General features: G+C 44.6%; 1 protein-coding gene across 18 annotated transcripts in view; it reads left to right on the forward strand.

Annotated features, from left to right (window-relative positions):
- Positions 1–19,078, forward strand: part of LOC111854608 (neuronal cell adhesion molecule) — a 77,137-nt gene that overhangs the window by 5,232 nt on the left and 52,827 nt on the right. For 17 of the 18 annotated variants that reach the window (XM_023832713.2, XM_072712199.1, XM_023832717.2 and 14 more), the window contains exon 2: positions 16,902–16,972. The exons of the other annotated variant lie outside the window; for it this stretch is intronic. The gene's annotated coding sequence lies outside the window, so the exon portion shown is untranslated. The remainder of the gene's footprint in view (positions 1–16,901; positions 16,973–19,078) is intronic. 18 annotated transcript variants of the gene reach the window in all.

The raw sequence follows: 19,078 nt of genomic DNA on the forward strand, positions 1-19,078 counted from the left end.
AACGGGAATCTTTTTTCTCCAGTAATTGCATCTGGAGTGTGAATCGCACCTTCACTGCCTCTATGACTCGACTGGTGAAACTAGCATGTTTTTTATCTGTCACGTCAAGGGATAATATCTCATCATTTGACTTTTAAAGTCAAATTGAAAGTGAGTGTAATTAAAATTTTCTGCCAGTTGGAATTTGAAGAGATGAGTTCTGTAACAGGAGAGCATGGCTGCGCTTCTACGGAAGCAGCAAAATCACCTGCTGGGTAATGGAACTGCAAGGCATTGTGGGTACAGGTTATCTCACTTGGGTATCGTTTGAATTTTATCGATTCCAATTCTGGTTTTGCTTATCGATTCTGGTTCTTGTCAATTCCCCATTTTGATTCCATGAAGGTAAGAAAAACGACATGTTTATATAATAAAAAATATCTTTATTCTAATGATTCAGAATGTCATAGCAGCAACAGGAGTAAAATGCTAACTAAAGTGCATTGAGTGCAGAGCACAGCACCTTCCAGACCAAACCACACAGTTACGGCTCTGTCAACCTCTTCCATTTTTTTTGGCCGTTTTCCCTTTAACCTTCCTATGTGTTCGGGTCGACAATGACCCGTTTTTAAGTTTAAAATGCTTAATAGCACCATATAAATTTGTGAACTGCATCAGGAACCTCTATTTAAACAAAATAAATTAAAAGAAAAAAAATCACTAGGCAAGGCATGCCCAGACATGTAAGGCAAGATAAGACCAATTCGGTTTATTTTACCATTATGTTTTTATTGAAAACGAGAGGTATTCTGTCAAAAGAAAGGTCCAGAAAGCCACACCAAAAATATTAAAACCAATCTTTTCCTGGATAAGGAAGCCTAACAAGGTAACCAAGAGGGAAGAAACAAATTGGATGATAAATTATTGTTTTGAAGGTATTTTATGGCTGATTTAATACACGGGTCGGCACCGACCCGTCTAACCTAAGAGATAGGAACAGAAAGCTAACACAGGACAAAGGTTAATGCCAAGGAGCCGCTGTGACAGAGCCAGCTGTCCCTGCTTGCGAGCCCCTAGTGCTACCGCCAGCTGAAGACGGTTCGTTCGGCCTCGGAGACCTGAAACGCCACGCACGCTTTCAGATCGATCCCGTACTGCCTTAAACCTTTGCTTAGGTTGGCTGTAGCAACTCCTGAGTTTCATCCATGTATAGCACTTTGCTTTATCCTTTCTCTGTCTAGTACAGTAAAGCGACACTTGAGCATTTGTCACGTTTGAGACAGGAACACATTGTAGCCCACAATATTGTTTTTTAGACAATTCATCAAGGATGGTAGTTGGGAAGTTTACGTTAAATAAATAGCTGACAAATGAGTGAACTGATGGAAGTAAAAAAAGTAACACCATGTGAAATAGCTGTGCTTATTTGGGCTCAGCAGAGGTGATTTTACAAACCTAACGTTGAGAATGTATGGGAATGCTGGGCTTGGCCCTTAGCTTGGCAACCAGTATAAAACTGGGCTTTGGCCAAAACAGCATCGATTTACTGTAGGACAAGTAATGTCAGCAGTCCTGTAATTTAAGAATAGATACCATGTGTGTCAATTGTTGTCGTTTTCTTTAATAAAGGGATACTGCACTTTTGACCGTTCACTGTCTGTCTTTCACATTGTTGTTAGGCATGCTCACAACACGCATGACTATGTAATGTTTAGGGACCGATAGGCAGAATTGAAATTGCAAAAACAAAAAAACTGGCTAACTAAATGTAATTATCAATGAAGATGGAGGTAAGAATTTTTTGGAGAAAAAGCTTGTAAGATTACAACATTGAAACAGTGATTATTAGATGCACTTCATTTTCATTTTAATCACAACTACTAACTCCTCACCTAAAAACATTTTCATTATCTTACAATGTTCAGAGTGTAAGCCGGTGTTCACCTCATTTTAAGTTTTAATGCAGCACTTGCTAAGCTGTCTTGCAGACCAAGTCCAAATCTGACATTTCCCCTAAATCAGCTCTGGAATATCTCTTCCCAGCAGGCGAAGAGCCTCATTTGACTGCAATAACGGCTTCATCAGCTGAGCTGGACTACGCAGCCAGCCTGTGCACCAGGGCCGAGAGCACATGTGGCTCTCCACAAGTGGGCCCGATCCTGATAAGCCAATTAGACGTGTCTCCCCGGAAGCCGCCGAGGACACGAGGCCCGAGAGCGATAGCTGCTTCTTAGCTCTAATTCATCTCTTTTTACAGCAGATAGATCAGGGTGATGCTTCAGACAGGGCAGGAACCCAAAGAATGAATGATTTTTTAAATATATTAATTCTTCTAGTTAAGCATGTGACAGCTGCCTTTTAAACAAAATCCTGGGGTGGCAATCAGGGGCGGCCCGGCGACAGTCCCAAGCAGACCAATCAGGGACGGCACTGGAGATTCCGGGCCTGGCGATAGTCCCAAGCAGACCAATCAGGGACGGCACTGGAGATTCCGGGCCTGGCGACAGTCCCAAGCAGACCAATCAGGGACGGCACTGGAGATTCCGGGCCTGGCGACAGTCCCAAGCAGACCAATCCAGTTATGTTCTAAATTGTTTAGGGCCCTGTCACTCAGAGGCCCCTATATGTGCATTTATTTATTTAATGGATGAAGTGTCCAAAGTGACCTACAGGTGAGGTAAACAGTACCTACATCAATCATGTGCAGTATGTGCTGGTACAGACAGGAATAGGCATTGCAGTTTGATCTGTGTGAATGTTAGAAACACTTAAGTTGTAAGGGGAGGTAAAAGGCCTTCTGTATCCTGTTTTATTATCGCTCAGTTTTATTCCACTGGTTCCCAGAATGTTCTGGAAAACGGCACCATAATATCATTTTAAAGTCTGCCCTCAGGACCTTGGGGCGTGACCTATGGTTATTGATTTCCAAGGCAGACCTGCATTTATGTCACGCCTATGCAGATTTATTCTGTGGGACCTGCTTACGCTGTGCTTTTATTTATGACCCTTAACTGCCGTGACTTAGCATGGAGAGCAGCACCACATATTGGATATAATATTGGACAGTATGTAAAGTCACAATGGATGAATGTGAACAGCCAAATGGTCAAAAAGACCTACTTCTCCCCGGCACGCGAACTCTACACAGCCTAAATGTTTTTAGAAGTAAGGGGTGTAAGCTGGGCTGCGTTTAGGGCATCCAGTGATGTTCAGCGCACCTACGGATCCGTGTCTCCCTGGTGTCTGTTTTTAGTGCAGCTGCTGCATGAAAATACCTGACGCAGCAAAACAGAATCTAAATTTAGCCTGGATTTTGGCTGAGGTTCCGCCCCGGACATCTGGCTACTTACTGTATTCTTATTTTTTATGGTTATATATAAAAACAATAAGAAGATATGAGTGGATCTGTGGCAATGTTCCCGCTGGACCAGAAGGTTGTAGTGCCCAGAGGGGCTAGCTGTTGAACCTTTGAGAAACACACATGAGACATGCAGCTGTGACACTTTTTCACACATAAAACACATGAAATATGTTCATAGCGTGTAAACACAAAAACGACATACAGCCTGTATAGTACTTCAAACTGCCCATTATGCAGTCTCATGTGAAATCTGTCTAAATCTGTTTTTTTCCCCCCAAATTAGACATGAATGTGTTATGACTTGTATAATATATTTCATCAAATGGTATACACCGTACATACAGTAACAAATGTCACAGATATTTTTTATTTTTTGCATTTATTACCAGGAAATTAGATTTCTTGGAATAAGGCTTCTTGTGGTAAACGTACATGAATAAAATAAAACACCAGTCACAACCTGAATGCTCCTGATTCCACGTGCATGAGCTCTGATCCCGAGTATGTAAGTTAGATTGTCACCCAGCCTTCCTCGCAGGGGAGCTTCCTCCTCATCCTCGCTGTTTGGGAGGGACGCTTTGGACTTCCGTGTATCGTAAGGCTAGACAAAGGACATGCCCCTATCATGTGGGTTCAGACATTGTTCTTTTTAGAAATACTTCTGAAACAGCAGGTACTTTGTAATGTACTTTTCAAAATACTGTTTGGAAGCATTCATTTTCTTTAGAAATACTTTCATGTGTATATATATTTGTGTGTGTGTATGTGTGCATTATATATATACTGTATATAACCAGCCAAGGACAAGAATGCATTTCCTGCTGCTCAAGCTAATTTTATTTAATTATCTGATTGGCCTCCAGCAGAAAAACCTTTCAAGGAAGCCGCATGTCAGGACTCAGTAAGCTTTAGAATTACAATTGCTTTTTCTGGAAGGACTGGAATAGCGAAGGAGATGGAGTTAAAGTCGGACTTGGAGACACCTGTGATGCTGATGGGCTGTCAATCCCAGTGCTAAAGTTGGCTTCTATAGACAGGATCAAGGACAGGATGCAAATCAAAATCTGTCGCTGTACAGCCTTCAGAAACATCGACAAGTTTAAAATAAGTAGCAACTGGCATAAGTATCCCTGAGAAGCACTTTGCTACAGTCCCAGAAAACGACGTTCATCCAGTGTGAGTTGAGATGGCTGAAAATGGAAGCAAGAGACGGGGAATAAAAAGCAGACACTGATCTAATGCCGTGCCGAGATGGAAATCAATGGCTCCTCGTCGCAGCCGATCACACGCTGCCTTTGTTGAGCTCCCGTCTGAAGCTTGTTTGGAAGTCTGGCATAATAGGCTGCTTTGAAAAATGAGTCGCTGGGACTAGACACAGCAGAACTGCCCAAAAAGCAGGGGCTCGCTTGATCGGGCGGGTGAAGCGGTTTTTGAAAGAGGAGATCTTGTGGTAACCAGATAAAGAGATGTTGGTGGGGTGGCGATACTTTTTGCAGTTTGAAGTCCGACAAGTTTATTAAACATAATGATACGCCAAACTTATACAGATGAATAATATGTAAATAAACTGGCGTCCAGACAAATGTTTCGCCCGTCATCTAAAGCCCTTGTGATTACTGCGCATGAGCCAAACAATCGGGATTATATAGAGATCTGATGTCATGTAGCCTTAGACGTGGGTAATAATACAAAGCTGCAGTCAGCAACACAGGCAGGGATGAAGCCATGGGTACTTCCTTCATTTCAGCAAAAAAGGCAGATGAAAGTTTTAATCATGTAAAGTCTAGGAGAGTGAGGTGGAAGCGCAGTAAGCAGCCCGTCAGGGAGCAGATTAGCTGTCCTGATCAGCTTCTGCTTAGAGAAGCTTGCTTGTGTTTATGAAATGATCATGAATCGGGATCACAAACCACTGGGCTGCTCTGACAGGTGTTACATCGTGACCCATTTTTAATGCGTGACTGACTCTTTGATGTCGCATTGAAAGGCCTTTTTTTGAGGATTTATGACACATAGTATGGGGCATGTGACACTAAATCCCTCTGTGAGGCCCAGAGGCGCCCAGCACGCATTTGGGTCGAGAGCTGCGCAGCCAGTAAGGCCACAACCCGCTCCCACCCCCTTCCACCCCCCCCCCTCACTGTCACACAATACGGCCATAGAGCAGAGGCTTTGTTATATCACTGCAATGGCAACTACGTATAAATCTGTCCTGCATGAGGTTGCCAGGTGATGCGCAAGAATGTCAAACATTCACTGTTTAAGTCAGAAGCCGCTCTTGGGTGATGATTGACTGCCTTGGACGATTATTGTTTTTTCTTTCCTTTGTTGAGGAAACAGTCCTCCTAGGGCAGCCCCAGCAATAGCAGGACCAGGGAACGATACAGTCAGCAGATCCATAGTTAGTGGTCAATGGGCAGTGGGGGACAATGCACGTGCAAAGTGATAGGGCCCCTGGGGGAATTCCTAGTGAGCTTTGAACCTGGATTAGAAATGTGTGCCTCTGTGAAATGAACGAGGCTCCGCTTCTATCTCGACTGTGTGGCTCACTTGCCACGAAATGGGGATCCATTCCTGTTTCTGGTAGAAGCGCATTTCTACTGAAGATGCTCGTGAAAAGCATTTGAAATACCTGCATCCTAAAATCCTGGAAGGACGAGCCCCCACCTTCATCAGCCCATTACCATGGCAGTGAGAGTCCTGTGCGAGGTCGTCATGGTGCCTTAAATCAGCCTCAGCATCACCGTCACTGTCACAGAAATGTTCCGCCGCAGAGCTTCAGTCTAGTCCCTGTAGCCATACCATCGCTGCCACTCCTGTGTCCAGCTTCTATGTTCCTTATGCATGTAAAATCATCCGCATTAGCACAGCCTGTCATGTTGCAGGACATGATCAATAACATGGTTTCCTTCTGAGCAACAAGCAGCTCTGTACCTGCTTCTTGTAGCTCCCACACCTCTCTTAACCTCAGCCAGTTATTCTTGTCTCAACAGACTCCAGAAGTAACCACAGTTTTCCTCTTATCTCCATTTTGTAAGTTCATTGCCCCAATGCAGCTGAGCCGGAAGGCAAAGCTTTGGCGATTTACGTTCCAACTCTCGCCTGTGGTCACAAGCTTTGGGTAGTGACTGAAAGAATGGTATCGCAGACACAAGCAGGAAAATCAGTTTCCTCCGCAGGGTGTCTGGGCTCAGCCTTAGAGAAGGTGAGGAGCTCAGACATTCAGGAGAGGCTCAAAGTAGAGGTACTGCTCCTCCACGTCGAAAGGAGCCAGCTGAGGTGGTTCATGCATCTATCTAGGACGCCTCCTGGACGGCTCCCTGGGGAGGTGTTTCGGGCAGGTCCAACCGGGAGGAGACCCTGGGGCAGACTCAAGACACACTGGAGAGATTACATCTCTGGGCTGGCTTGGGAGCTGGAGGAGGTGGCTGGGGAGAGGGAGGTCTGGGCATCCCTGCTTAGACTGCTTCCCCCGAGACCCAAGCCTGGATAAGCAGCAGAAAATGGGTGGATAGATGGATGGATGGATAGACTTGCCCCAATACGCTAAGCCTCCCAGACATGCTGTGCTCTCTACAAACAGCACAAAACATTTACAGCAGTCCCATATACCAAGCCCTTCCACAATACATTACAGGGAGATGATAAAACAGTGAGGAGTTTGGTGAGAAGCAACCAAACAAGCTTGTACTGAGCTGCTAGCCACACAGAGGATCTGCAGACCTTATTATTAATTGTGCAAAGAAGTGAACAGGGTTCACTTGGGTTCCTTTTGAGAATGTCACACTTCAGGGCTGACTTGTCGCTCTCCGATCGCCATAGAAACATTACATTTGTGAAGACGGGCAGAGGTGATTACAGGCACATTTCAGGTTGGCTGCGTGATTGGTGGATTGCATGGTTCAGTCACCATAGCAGAGCCGTGTGGGAGAAAAGGGCCCGGGGACAAAATTATCTCCAAAATGAGCAACGTAGCGTCTCGCTGACATGAGTCGCAGACCCTCATTTTCCATCTGTCCCACTGAGAGTAAAAAGAAAACAGAGCAAGGTCACAGATTGGTGACTGTCGGGCCTCAAAAGACAAATTGTGTTTATCAATGGTTTGGGCTTGACTGATTTGGAACAAAAGAAACCGTTGTCTTCGGTGGAAACAGTTATAAGGATTCAGTAAAGTGTGTTTTCCTTCTGGAATGGACTCATCCTCAGTGTAGACTGGTCACTTGATTTATTGCATGAAAGCCTGACTCCTTCCTGTGTCGTTTGTCCAAGTTAATGATGAGAAACACCGCGGCAAGATTTTCTCGCTCCAGGAATTGCTACAGTGCAGCAACGAAACAAATGCATCATAAAAAGCACCAATGACAAGCCCGTCATCTCCCCCAGTGATTAGCTTACTGCAAAGCGTCAGTGTAGCAATTTTGTAATTAGATACCACAGTTTTCAGTGAAATAGTACACACATATTACATGTGTCTTTAGTTTTGGTTGGTTAAACTGTTGTTTTCTGTTTGTGCTCTTTCGTCTTGTGTGACATAAATGTATTAATACTTTGAAAACCTTCAGCAGAGATTTTGTCTCGGAGGGTCTTTATCAACCTAGGACATTGTCAGAACCAGGCTGTATTACCAAATTATTTCAGCTTGCCAGAAAAAGCTTACCTCCCCTGGATTTCCGTGGCCTCAGCCCAAATCACAAGTGAATTTTATGTTAATGTCATGCCTTTATCCTTAAAGCATTTTAAACCATTTTTTTAAAGATTCATCTTTAAAATTCAACTGGACATTACCTTCTAAAAACGTGTTTGTATATTAGATGTGACAAAATAGTGTTGCATTACGTAAATTAAACTGGTTTGTGAGACAATTGCAGTGATTTTCAGCATTATTATAATATAAAAATGAATGTGCATGTAATTCTGGTCTCTTTGCCTTAGGTGTCAATGGGACTGTATATAGGACGATAGAAAAGCACCTCAGGTTTTATAGTTATCTCTCAAAGTGTGAATGTAATTTATCTGGCTTTTTAGGTCATTCATCGCCTGCAGCACTTTTCTAGAAGCTATTGGAATTAACCTTTGTGGGCACTTACCGTAGTTTATGGGCCTTAATATGTGTTGTGGTATAAGAAGGCCGTCACTGGCCAGGGGAGATGACATCACTTGTGCCCTTGTGACACCCCTGGGCTGCATATGAATAAATGGCAAACATGCCCAGGGACATTGTTTACTAGCCAGTCTCTGCTTCTGACACGATAGCAGGATTATTTCTCTCTTATTCCCCCTCATGTTTATGTGATGTGATGCTGTTGTTACCCCCAACATTCATGGTCCCTCTGGGAGCTGAGTTCACACGCGGCCTCTGCTTACGGAAAAGGACGGCTCAGTTGTACCCATGGGGATGCCAACATTTTCCGGTTGTACGGTGGCAGGAGGGGGTATTGTGGGTGTGCCGTAAAGCGGAACTGCAGTTGTACCATGAGGCGGTATTGTGGGTGTACCGTAAAGCAGTATTGAGGGTGTACTGTAAAGCGGAACTGCGGGTGTAGCGTAAAGCAGAATTGTGGGTGTGCCATAAAGCGGTATTGTGGGTGCACCGTAAAGCGGTATTGTGGGTGTACCGTAAAGCAGAATTGTGGGTGTGCCATAAAGCGGTATTGTGGGTGCACCGTAAAGCGGTATTGTGGGTGTACCGTAAAGCAGAATTGTGGGTGTGCCATAAAGTGGTATTGTGGGTACACCGTAAAGCGGTATTGTGGGTGCACCGTAAAGCGGTATTGTGGGTGTACCATAAAGCAGAATTGTGGGTGCGCCATAAAGCGGTATTGTGGGTGCACTGTAAAGCGGTATTGTGGGTGTACCATAAAGCGGAACTGCGGGTGTACTGTAAAGCAGAATTGCAGGTGTACTGTAAAGCAGTATTGAGGGTGTACTGTAAAGCGGAACTGCGGGTGTATCGTAAAGCAGTATTGAGGGTATACTGTAAAGTGGAACTGTGGGTGTACCGTAAAGCAGTGTTGAGGATGTACTGTAAAGTGGAACTGTGGGTGTAGCGTAAAGCAGAATTGTGGGTGTGCCATAAAGCAGTATTGTGGGTGCACCGTAAAGCGGTATTGTGGGTGTACCATAAAGCGGAACTGCGGGTGTACTGTAAAGCAGAATTGTGGGTGTGCCATAAAGCGGTATTGTGGGTGTACCGTAAAGTGGTATTGTGTGTATAGCGTAAAGCAGTATTGTGGGTGCACCGTAAAGCAGAACTGCGGGTGTACTGTAAAGCGGAATTCTGGGTGTGGCCAGGTGCCCGTATGCCTTATGGATATGCTGTTGATTGCATACCTGTGAAACAGAAGACCCCACTGAAAGCCTGACCTTAAAATAAGCCCAGGACACTGGGATCATTGTCCATGTGAGCTGTCCTCCCCCTGAGACTCTGGCTAGTAAAGCCGTCTCACTCATGTCCAGCAACATTTTGTTATCTCATCAATCTCTGTCACCTCCCCCAACTCTCTGCCGCTCCAACACGCCACATGCCAAATGCAGTATAAGACCCCTTGTTTTTTGTATACGTATACCTACCATTCGCATTTCAGCCCTAACTGCAGGGTAAGTATGACTGAGGCTATGAAGGTAAAAATGTATACCTACTGTACCATTCGCATTTCAGCCCTAACTGCAGGGTGGGTGTGATCGAGGCTATGAAGGTAAAAACGGATACCTACCATTCGCATTTCAGCCCTAACTGCAGAGTGGGTGTGATCGAGGCTATGAAGGTAAAAACGTATACCTACCATTCGCATTTCAGCCCTAACTGCAGAGTGGGTGTGACCGAGGCTATGAAGGTAAAAACGTATACCTACCATTCGCATTTCAGCCCTAACTGCAAGGTGGGCGTGATCGAGGCTATGAAGGTAAAAACGTATACCTACCATTCGCATTTCAGCCCTAACTGCAAGGTGGGCGTGATCGAGGCTATGAAGGTAAAAACGAATACCTACCATTCGCATTTCAGCCCTAACTGCAGGGTGGGCGTGATCGAGGCTATGAAGGTAAAAACGTATACCTACCATTCGCATTTCAGCCCTAACTGCAGGGTGGGCGTGATCGAGGCTATGAAGGTAAAAACGTATACCTACCATTCGCATTTCAGCCCTAACTGCAGGGTGGGCGTGATCGAGGCTATGAAGGTAAAAACGTATACCTACCATTCGCATTTCAGCCCTAACTGCAGGGTGGGCGTGATCGAGGCTATGAAGGTAAAAACGTATACCTACCATTCGCATTTCAGCCCTAACTGCAAGGTGGGTGTGATCGAGGCTATGAAGGTAAAAACGTATACCTACCATTCGCATTTCAACCCTAACTGCAGAGTGGGTGTGATCGAAGCTATGAAGGTAAAAACGTATACCTACCATTCGCATTTCAGCCCTAACTGCAGAGTGGGTGTGACCGAGGCTATGAAGGTAAAAACGTATACCTACCATTCGCATTTCAGCCCTAACTGCAGAGTGGGTGTGACCGAGGCTATGAAGGTAAAAATGTATACCTACCATTCGCATTTCAGCCCTAACTGCAAGGTGGGTGTGATCGAGGCTATGAAGGTAAAAACGGATACCTACCATTCGCATTTCAGCCCTAACTGCAAGGTGGGCGTGATCGAGGCTATGAAGGTAAAAACGTATACCTACCATTCGCATTTCAGCCCTAACTGCAGGGTGGCTGTGATCGAGGCAATGAAGGTAAAAACGTATATCTACCATTTGCATTTCAGCCCTAACTGCAAGGTGGGCGTGATCGAGGCTATGAAGGTAAAAACGTATACCTACCATTCGCATTTCAGCCCTAACTGCTAGTGGGTGTGACCGAGGCTATGAAGGTAAAAACGGATACCTACCATTCGCATTTCAGCCCTAACTGCAGAGTGGGTGTGACCGAGGCTATGAAGGTAAAAACGTATACCTACCATTCGCATTTCAGCCCTAACTGCAGAGTGGGTGTGACCGAGGCTATGAAGGTAAAAATGTATACCTACCATTTGCATTTCAGCCCTAACTGCAAGGTGGGCGTGATCGAGGCTATGAAGGTAAAAACGTATACCTACCATTCGCATTTCAGCCCTAACTGCTAGTGGGTGTGATCGAGGCTATGAAGGTAAAAACGGATACCTACCATTCGCATTTCAGCCCTAACTGCAGAGTGGGTGTGATCGAGGCTATGAAGGTAAAAACGTATACCTACCATTCGCATTTCAGCCCTAACTGCAGAGTGGGCGTGACCGAGGCTATGAAGGTAAAAACGGATACCTACCATTCGCATTTCAGCCCTAACTGCAAGGTGGGCGTGATCGAGGCTATGAAGGTAAAAACGTATACCTACCATTCGCATTTCAGCCCTAACTGCAAGGTGGGCGTGATGGAGGCTATGAAGGTAAAAACGTATATCTACCATTTGCATTTCAGCCCTAACTGCAAGGTGGGCGTGATCGAGGCTATGAAGGTAAAAACGTATACCTACCATTCGCATTTCAGCCCTAACTGCAGAGTGGGCGTGATCGAGGCTATGAAGGTAAAAACGTATACCTACCATTCGCATTTCAGCCCTAACTGCAAGGTGGGCGTGATCGAGGCTATGAAGGTAAAAACGTATACCTACCATTCGCATTTCAGCCCTAACTGCTAGTGGGCGTGATCGAGGCTATGAAGGTAAAAACGTATACCTACCATTCGCATTTCAGCCCTAACTGCAAGGTGGGCGTGATCGAGGCTATGAAGGTAAAAACGTATACCTACCATTCGCATTTCAGCCCTAACTGCAAGGTGGGCGTGATCGAGGCTATGAAGGTAAAAACGTATACCTACCATTCGCATTTCAGCCCTAACTGCTAGTGGGCGTGACCGAGGCTATGAAGGTAAAAACGTATACCTACCATTCGCATTTCAGCCCTAACTGCAGAGTGGGTGTGATCAAGGCTATAAAGGTAAAAACAAACACCTTCCATTTGCATTTCCCCCCCTGCTGCATCCAGACAGACACACTGCTGTAGAGCTGCAAGCTTCCTCTCTCTAATAGATCTTTGCATATATTTATATCTGAACAACCGGTCCTGGTTTAGCAGAATTACTGCCAGACATGATTCAGACAGTGACTGTCTTCTCCTGTTAACCTCTCAGTTCATGTTGTCGCTGCTGCTTTTTTTATTACATAAACGGTATGAATTTTTCATCCGGTAATGTTCTTGGTTGTTGCACTGCTATTCACACTAGTCACACTATTACAAGGAGGATCCATATGGGTCAGCCCATGTCAGCCCATGTCAGTCCATGTCAGCCCATGTCAGTCCATCAAACGCCTCCCACCTGACCAACTCAGATTTGCCTAAAAAAATTTCAGGGGGAAGATTTATTTCCTAATGGGAAAAGTACAAAATTTTAGGTCTCTACTGTCATTAGTTTTTGCAAAAGGTTTTTTCAAGGGATGGGGCTGAGGTGTGTTTAGGCCTTTCTAGCGTCATGTGTTGAGAGGCCATTTAAAAACTGCAATATCTAGATTGATTAAATGCTTCCACTAGATCCTTCAAATTTTATAGAGTAAACATCTGGTTATATCAAGATTCAAGATTCAAGATTCTTTATTTGTCACATACATAGTTATAACAAGTACAACATGCAGTGAAATGAACCCTGACCGATCCAAAGACAAAAAGAGAAAGAGTAAAAAAAAAAAAAAAAAAGTGCAGATAAGATAATATAAATATAAAGTGCAGACAATAAGAATAAAAAATTAACAAAATATCCAACATATACAAAATACAAAAAAGTGGCAAGTGGTGACGCATAAGGTGATGTGCAATATGACTATAAGCGTTTGGACTCTCAGCAATGTAGCTGAAGTTTAACATAAAATGCTGGGTGCTTCATTTTCTTAAAATAAATGTGACTTTTTTAAAGGTGGGGGGCTGATATTTCAGAAACAGCTTCACATATACAAGATGCGAAAACTACAAGTTTTTCTTAAATTTGAGATGGATTAACCCATATTGCACATGTCATGGTGTTTCCATCAGGTTCAATGATTAGTCTGTGATTGTGATGTTTATTTTATAATGAGGCTTTCTTACAATGCTAATGAAAAATATCAGCATGATGGAATGTGGATGGTAAACTGGCCCCCTATCCCAAACAGAAATGATTCTTTATATCTTTCGCGCCCCTCTCCCAGTCGTCACCATCATCGCCAGTCTCGATGGTCCCATTTGTCATGGTGAAGCACCATGCTGTGCTTCAGTAATTCGGGACCTCACAGAAGTCTTTGTGTCCTTTTAAATCCCCCCGGTACCTTGCAAACAGCATTGACTCCGCCCTCCCTGCAGGGGGTGCTATAGTGGCTGAATGAAACTATAACTTTATGTATGGTATGAAAAACTTGCTGTTTACATATCTGCCAAGCATAAACTCACAGTGTGTGTCCACGCGGCTGTGCTCTTCCTGACGGGGAGATGGATGGTGTGACATTTAAGACTGACATGCATTTTTGTGCTGTACATATGTATGGAAATGAATTATTTTACACAACAGCATAAACAATGTGGCTTCTGACCAGCAAACTCTGCTTCACCTGTGTTTTATTCCAGGTTTAAGCTTATTTTTCATCAGACAGTCCCTAGTGACATACAGTCCTACAAATTGCAAGTAAATTCTTTTCCAAAGAAATTACAGTAGAACCTTGGAACTTAAACGCCTCTTAACTTGACCAACTTGGACATCAAACGGGTCTCAATTTTTTTTTCCGACTTGTAACTTGACTGAAATCTTAGAACCTGACTGTTCCTGCTAACACTTGTACAGATAGAGAACAATAATTGCAAACAGACCTACTGGGATGCTGATGCCCATGAATTGCTCTCAATGTCGTGGTGCCTCACGACCAAGTTCAACGTGCAGAAGCTGTGCTGCTTCACCTACAGTACATTTAGTGATACTGTAATTATGGCCCCTAAGAAAGTGAGCAGTAATAGCAGCAAACCAAAGAGGAAAGTAGTGAGAGTAACTGTAGAACTTAAAAAGGAAATTATAGCGAGACTTGAAGGTGGTGCACGTGTTTCTGCTCTCGCTGTGGAGCTTTTATCATTAGCTAGGTGGGTATAGATACCTTTAAATAAGCAGTAATTTGAGGGTCTGGAATGGTTTAAATTCATTTAAATATTTTGTTATGGGGAAATTCAAGTTGGACCATGAGCAGATCGCAAATTGCAGATCGACCAGACTTCTGCAACGAGTTAAGTTTGTATTCCAAGGTACCACTGTATTTTCAGTACTTTTAGTAATGCATTTAAACATACCCCAACACACACAGAGCTGTGTAATTTTAATCAGGGTAATTACTTGCAGTTTTCAATAATCTTAACCCACTGACTTATGCAAAATGTTTTCATTGAGATTTTTAATCTGTGATTTATTTCTGTAAAGCTTATCGGGGTCACGGGGTTTATGCGATCAGCCAAAGTAAATCTTGTATAATCTTTCTGGGTGGGAAATGGGATAGTTTTCTATATTTAAACCGTTGATTGGGAGCAGGACGTGAAATACGGCTGTGGGTACTTTCCTTTTAACATAGTTAAATTGCTATTGATCTTCAATGTTTTCAAACACAGAGAACAGCTTTGCCATTTCCAGCAGTCAACTGTAGACTGAGAATGTAGGTTAGTTCTGTTTAATCTTCCAGGTTAGAGGTACAGTGACCTTGTTACTGCCTTGGGTGTACTATAGTTAAGCAGAATTTTGATAAATTAAAAGATAGATTAAAAGAAAAAAATAATCTCAGACTTCCTGCAGCCTGCTGATGTTCATATGGTGGGCGCTTCTTTTCTTTGTGTGCTGACAAGGGCTTCCTGCAAATCGTGGTGCGGCTGGGAGCTGTGTGACTGAAATGGGTGTCTTATGGTTTGTCATCTGGCTGGCCTGAAGCCACGCAGAGCTGGTCATCGGCCGCAGAGCTTAGCCTGGTCACGGTGCTCGGAGCACCGCAGTCAGACCCAGAGGCTTCACACTGAAGAGCGACACAACCCAGACAAAGCTTTATTCACCATTTGCACAGCTACACTGGAGTGCTTCTTATCGCATACGCCATCTTCTCTCCTTTGAGACCTACACCCTCGTGCACTGAGAAGCCAGACCACGTGATGCCCCATGTGAAGGAAATAATGTTGACTGTCTAGTAGAAACTGTGCTGTCAAGCTTTGGGATATATTAGACGGGAAGCTGACATTCTGTACTCATAGTCAACATGCTCAATGCAGAAGAAATGGCCAAGGATAAAGATATAAGCAAGACTTTGGCAAGAGCCAGATGACTGATGGTCAGCCATGCCGAGTACCTAATGAGAGTGGACCAAGGAGGGTAAAACCATGAACTGCAGACAGAATGTTGCATGGCCAGGACACGCAGATGTAGGATCTGAACCAGAGCTGTCCTGTCTGCTGTGATAATTTTGATGATGATCATGGAAATAATGTGTCAGAACACACAGGGCCTGGAGTCCAATGGACATGTGACTATGGTACCAAGGACAGGATTTGAACCTGCAACCTTTTGATCATAGACACAGGTTTAATTTAAGTCGCACATTGTCCTGTTTTTTCTTCAACGTTGTTTTGTCAGGTTTTATAGCACCTTTCCATTGATTGTCATTCCCTCCCACATTGAGCAGGATTCCTTTGGACAGCTGCAGACCATAACAGTACAATAGGGGGTTACTTGCATAATCTGCGCCATACTTATATGTGCCATACTGGGTGAATTAAAATTACAGAAACATGTTGAGGTTCTTCATATCTTATGGTTGATTCTATATTTCTTTAAATTGCATTAAATTCGAATTTGAAAAACACCATCATCGCATCAATCAGCATTATTGTGCTGGACGTTGCCGTAGTCATCACCATTTGAGGCCGGCAACTAACTATAGTTAGGCAGACAACAAAGCCTCTGTCAGAGAAGAACCAACTTCAGCAGGGAGGGCGTGACATCTAACCCCCACAGGAGATCATAGTGGAACCCTGTGACACTGGTCTTTGCCATAATTGCTGCTACCCCCACATGTGAAGACATGCAGAAACACCCAGGACCTCTGACCACAGACGTCACAAATGGTGCCTCAGAGGCCGTGGGCGTGTCACTGAGTGGCGGGACGTCTGGTGTCTCAGGAGGCTTCCTCCAGGCCTTAAGTGAGTGAGTAAGTGAGTGAGTAAGTGAGTGTCACAGCTGGTCTTCCCAGGACTGCTTTATTACCAGAAGCCAGTCAGCAAGTTCAATGTGGTCAGGCTAAAAAGCACTTTAGGACTGTGTGATGTCATGGGGGATTTCTTGAGAGGGATAGCACTGTCTTGAGATAGATCATACAAACAAAGTACCAATTTTTTATGTGAACTTCATAAAGGTTATTCTGAAGGCAGTAGTGGCTGGCTGCTTGAAAAATGGACCAAATAACATTTAATGAAATTACATTAGTCCAATTCTACCTGAGAATAGTGAACCTTCATGCTTGATTCAAAGCATGTTATGTACCTGTTTCATAGGTATTGAAGTTCCTGCAAGAGGACTGATAGAGAAGCCAAGTGCTGCAGAAGACTGGCCTGGACATCCAGAGGTAGGACATGGCTTCCTGGGAACCCTCTCAGTTGGGAATTCGCAGTGCAGCACGGAAAATCACATTTAGTACTTATTTTTTTTGTTATGTTGCATTCTTGAAAGATAAATCGTCAGCAGGTCTCTGGAAATGCCCCAGAGGGCTTGTCGAGATCTTTCTGTCCCTCTTATGACAGCTTCAGGGGGAGCTTTGGGGTTCAGCTGGGACATACTCTACCTGCTCTGCACTGACTTTGGTCTGTTTGACTGAAGAGGGCCGCGGAGGATTTTGGCTGCAGTTCCCCTCAGAAATACAGGCTGTAGGATGGCTTCTGCTCTGGGGACCAGATTTTTACATGGAGACAAAGGAAATGAGCTCATGTTCTGAGCTGAAAGAAGGGGAATCGGTGGATTTATTCAGAGTAATGCTCTTGCTTTTTGGTACCTCGGTGTGACGGGACAGATGCATGGCAAGCCCATTAGCTCCGCACCCCTACTGAGGGCATACACTAGTTTGGCACCTTGGGGAGGGTGTTCTGCAGCATTTGGGCAAACACATGACCATGGGAGGTCAGGACTGATTGGCACCCGGTGGTGGAGGCGTCACTCGTTGCAACGTTAGCAGATGAGGGGTGTCTGACACACGGGAACCCTCACTGTCAGCCCGGAAGAGGTGTCTGGGGTTTAATGCCTTTTTAACCTCTCCACTCCTGCTATTGTGTACGTCCATCGCTGTCCTTGTGTGCTGTTGCACGTGTGCATCGCTGTCCTTGTGTGCTGTTGCGCGTGTGCATCGCTGTCTTTGTGTGCTGTTGCACGTGTGCATCGCTGTCCTTCTGTGCTGTTGCACGTGTGCATCGCTGTCCTTCTGTGCTGTTGCACGTGTGCATCGCTGTCCTTCTGTGCTGTTGCGCGTGTGCATCGCTGTCCTTCTGTGCTGTTGCGCGTGTGCATCGCTGTCCTTCTGTGCTGTTGCGCGTGTGCATCGCTGTCCTTGTGTGCTGTTGCGCGTGTGCATCGCTGTCCTTGTGTGCTGTATGTGTGTGCATCGCTGTCCTTCTGTGCTGTTGCACGTGTGCATCGCTGTCCTTCTGTGCTGTTGCACGTGTGCATCGCTGTCCTTCTGTGCTGTTGCACGTGTGCATCGCTGTCCTTCTGTGCTGTTGCACATGTACATCGCTGTCCTTTTGTGCTGTTGTGCGTGTGCATGGCTGTCCTTGTTGCTGTTGTGCGTGTGCATCGCTGTCCTTCTTGCTGTTGTGCATTACTGCCTTCAGTCATTGCCTATCTTTGTATGTTCTGCCAGCTGGATGATGAGTGTGTGTGTGTGTTGCGCAATGAGCAGGGAAGTTTAACGGAATCACAATTCCTCTCATTTTAATATTTTCCTTGTCGTTCGTATTAATCATCAATAGAGTGTCACTGGCTGGGGGCTTGCACATCTCGCTGACGGGGGGGACAAGGAGACCCCGGCCTTTTCTCACAGGGCCCCCCAATGACCACCTTTGATGGCTGTTTTTTTTTGTTAGGAAAGATTTGGGAAAATCACTGCATTCCATTAAATACACAGAGTTTCTTGTCTAAATGATTTACCAATGAGAATATTTCCGGAGTTGTAAGCTTAGGTGTTTTACCACGGCTGTAAATCTCTCCTGAGCACACCCACTGTTTCCAAGGGCAGTCTGATTTCGTTATTATCTTAATGTCATAACTATAAGACAACATTTTATTACTGATTTGCAGCCCCTCTTTCTAATTCTCTGGAAATTATATTTGGTTTCTGCCTTCTGAAATATTTTCTTTATCAATTTCTCACCATTTTATAGTTAATTATTGTTATTTTATAGTAGTTATATAGTTATAATAGTTATAGTTAAGACAAGGCAGATTCTAAACTTTCCTATATGTACTTTTCCCCATACTATGGTGTAATTACTCCTTTTCGCAATACCGTCGTTATTTCGTGCTTGGGGTCAGACAGACCCCATCCTTCTAGATGGCAAGATGGAGTGTGAAACAAAGAGGGCTTAGCAGTGAGCTGCCATCCAGGGCCACATGTCATGTGCTGGGGTCTGGAAGGCAGGTCACCTTCTGTCCCCGATCTAGCAGGTCTGCCTCACCGGGAAGG

This window comes from Paramormyrops kingsleyae, chromosome 1 (genome assembly GCF_048594095.1).
Source record: "Paramormyrops kingsleyae isolate MSU_618 chromosome 1, PKINGS_0.4, whole genome shotgun sequence".
Taxonomy (NCBI): domain Eukaryota; kingdom Metazoa; phylum Chordata; class Actinopteri; order Osteoglossiformes; family Mormyridae; genus Paramormyrops; species Paramormyrops kingsleyae.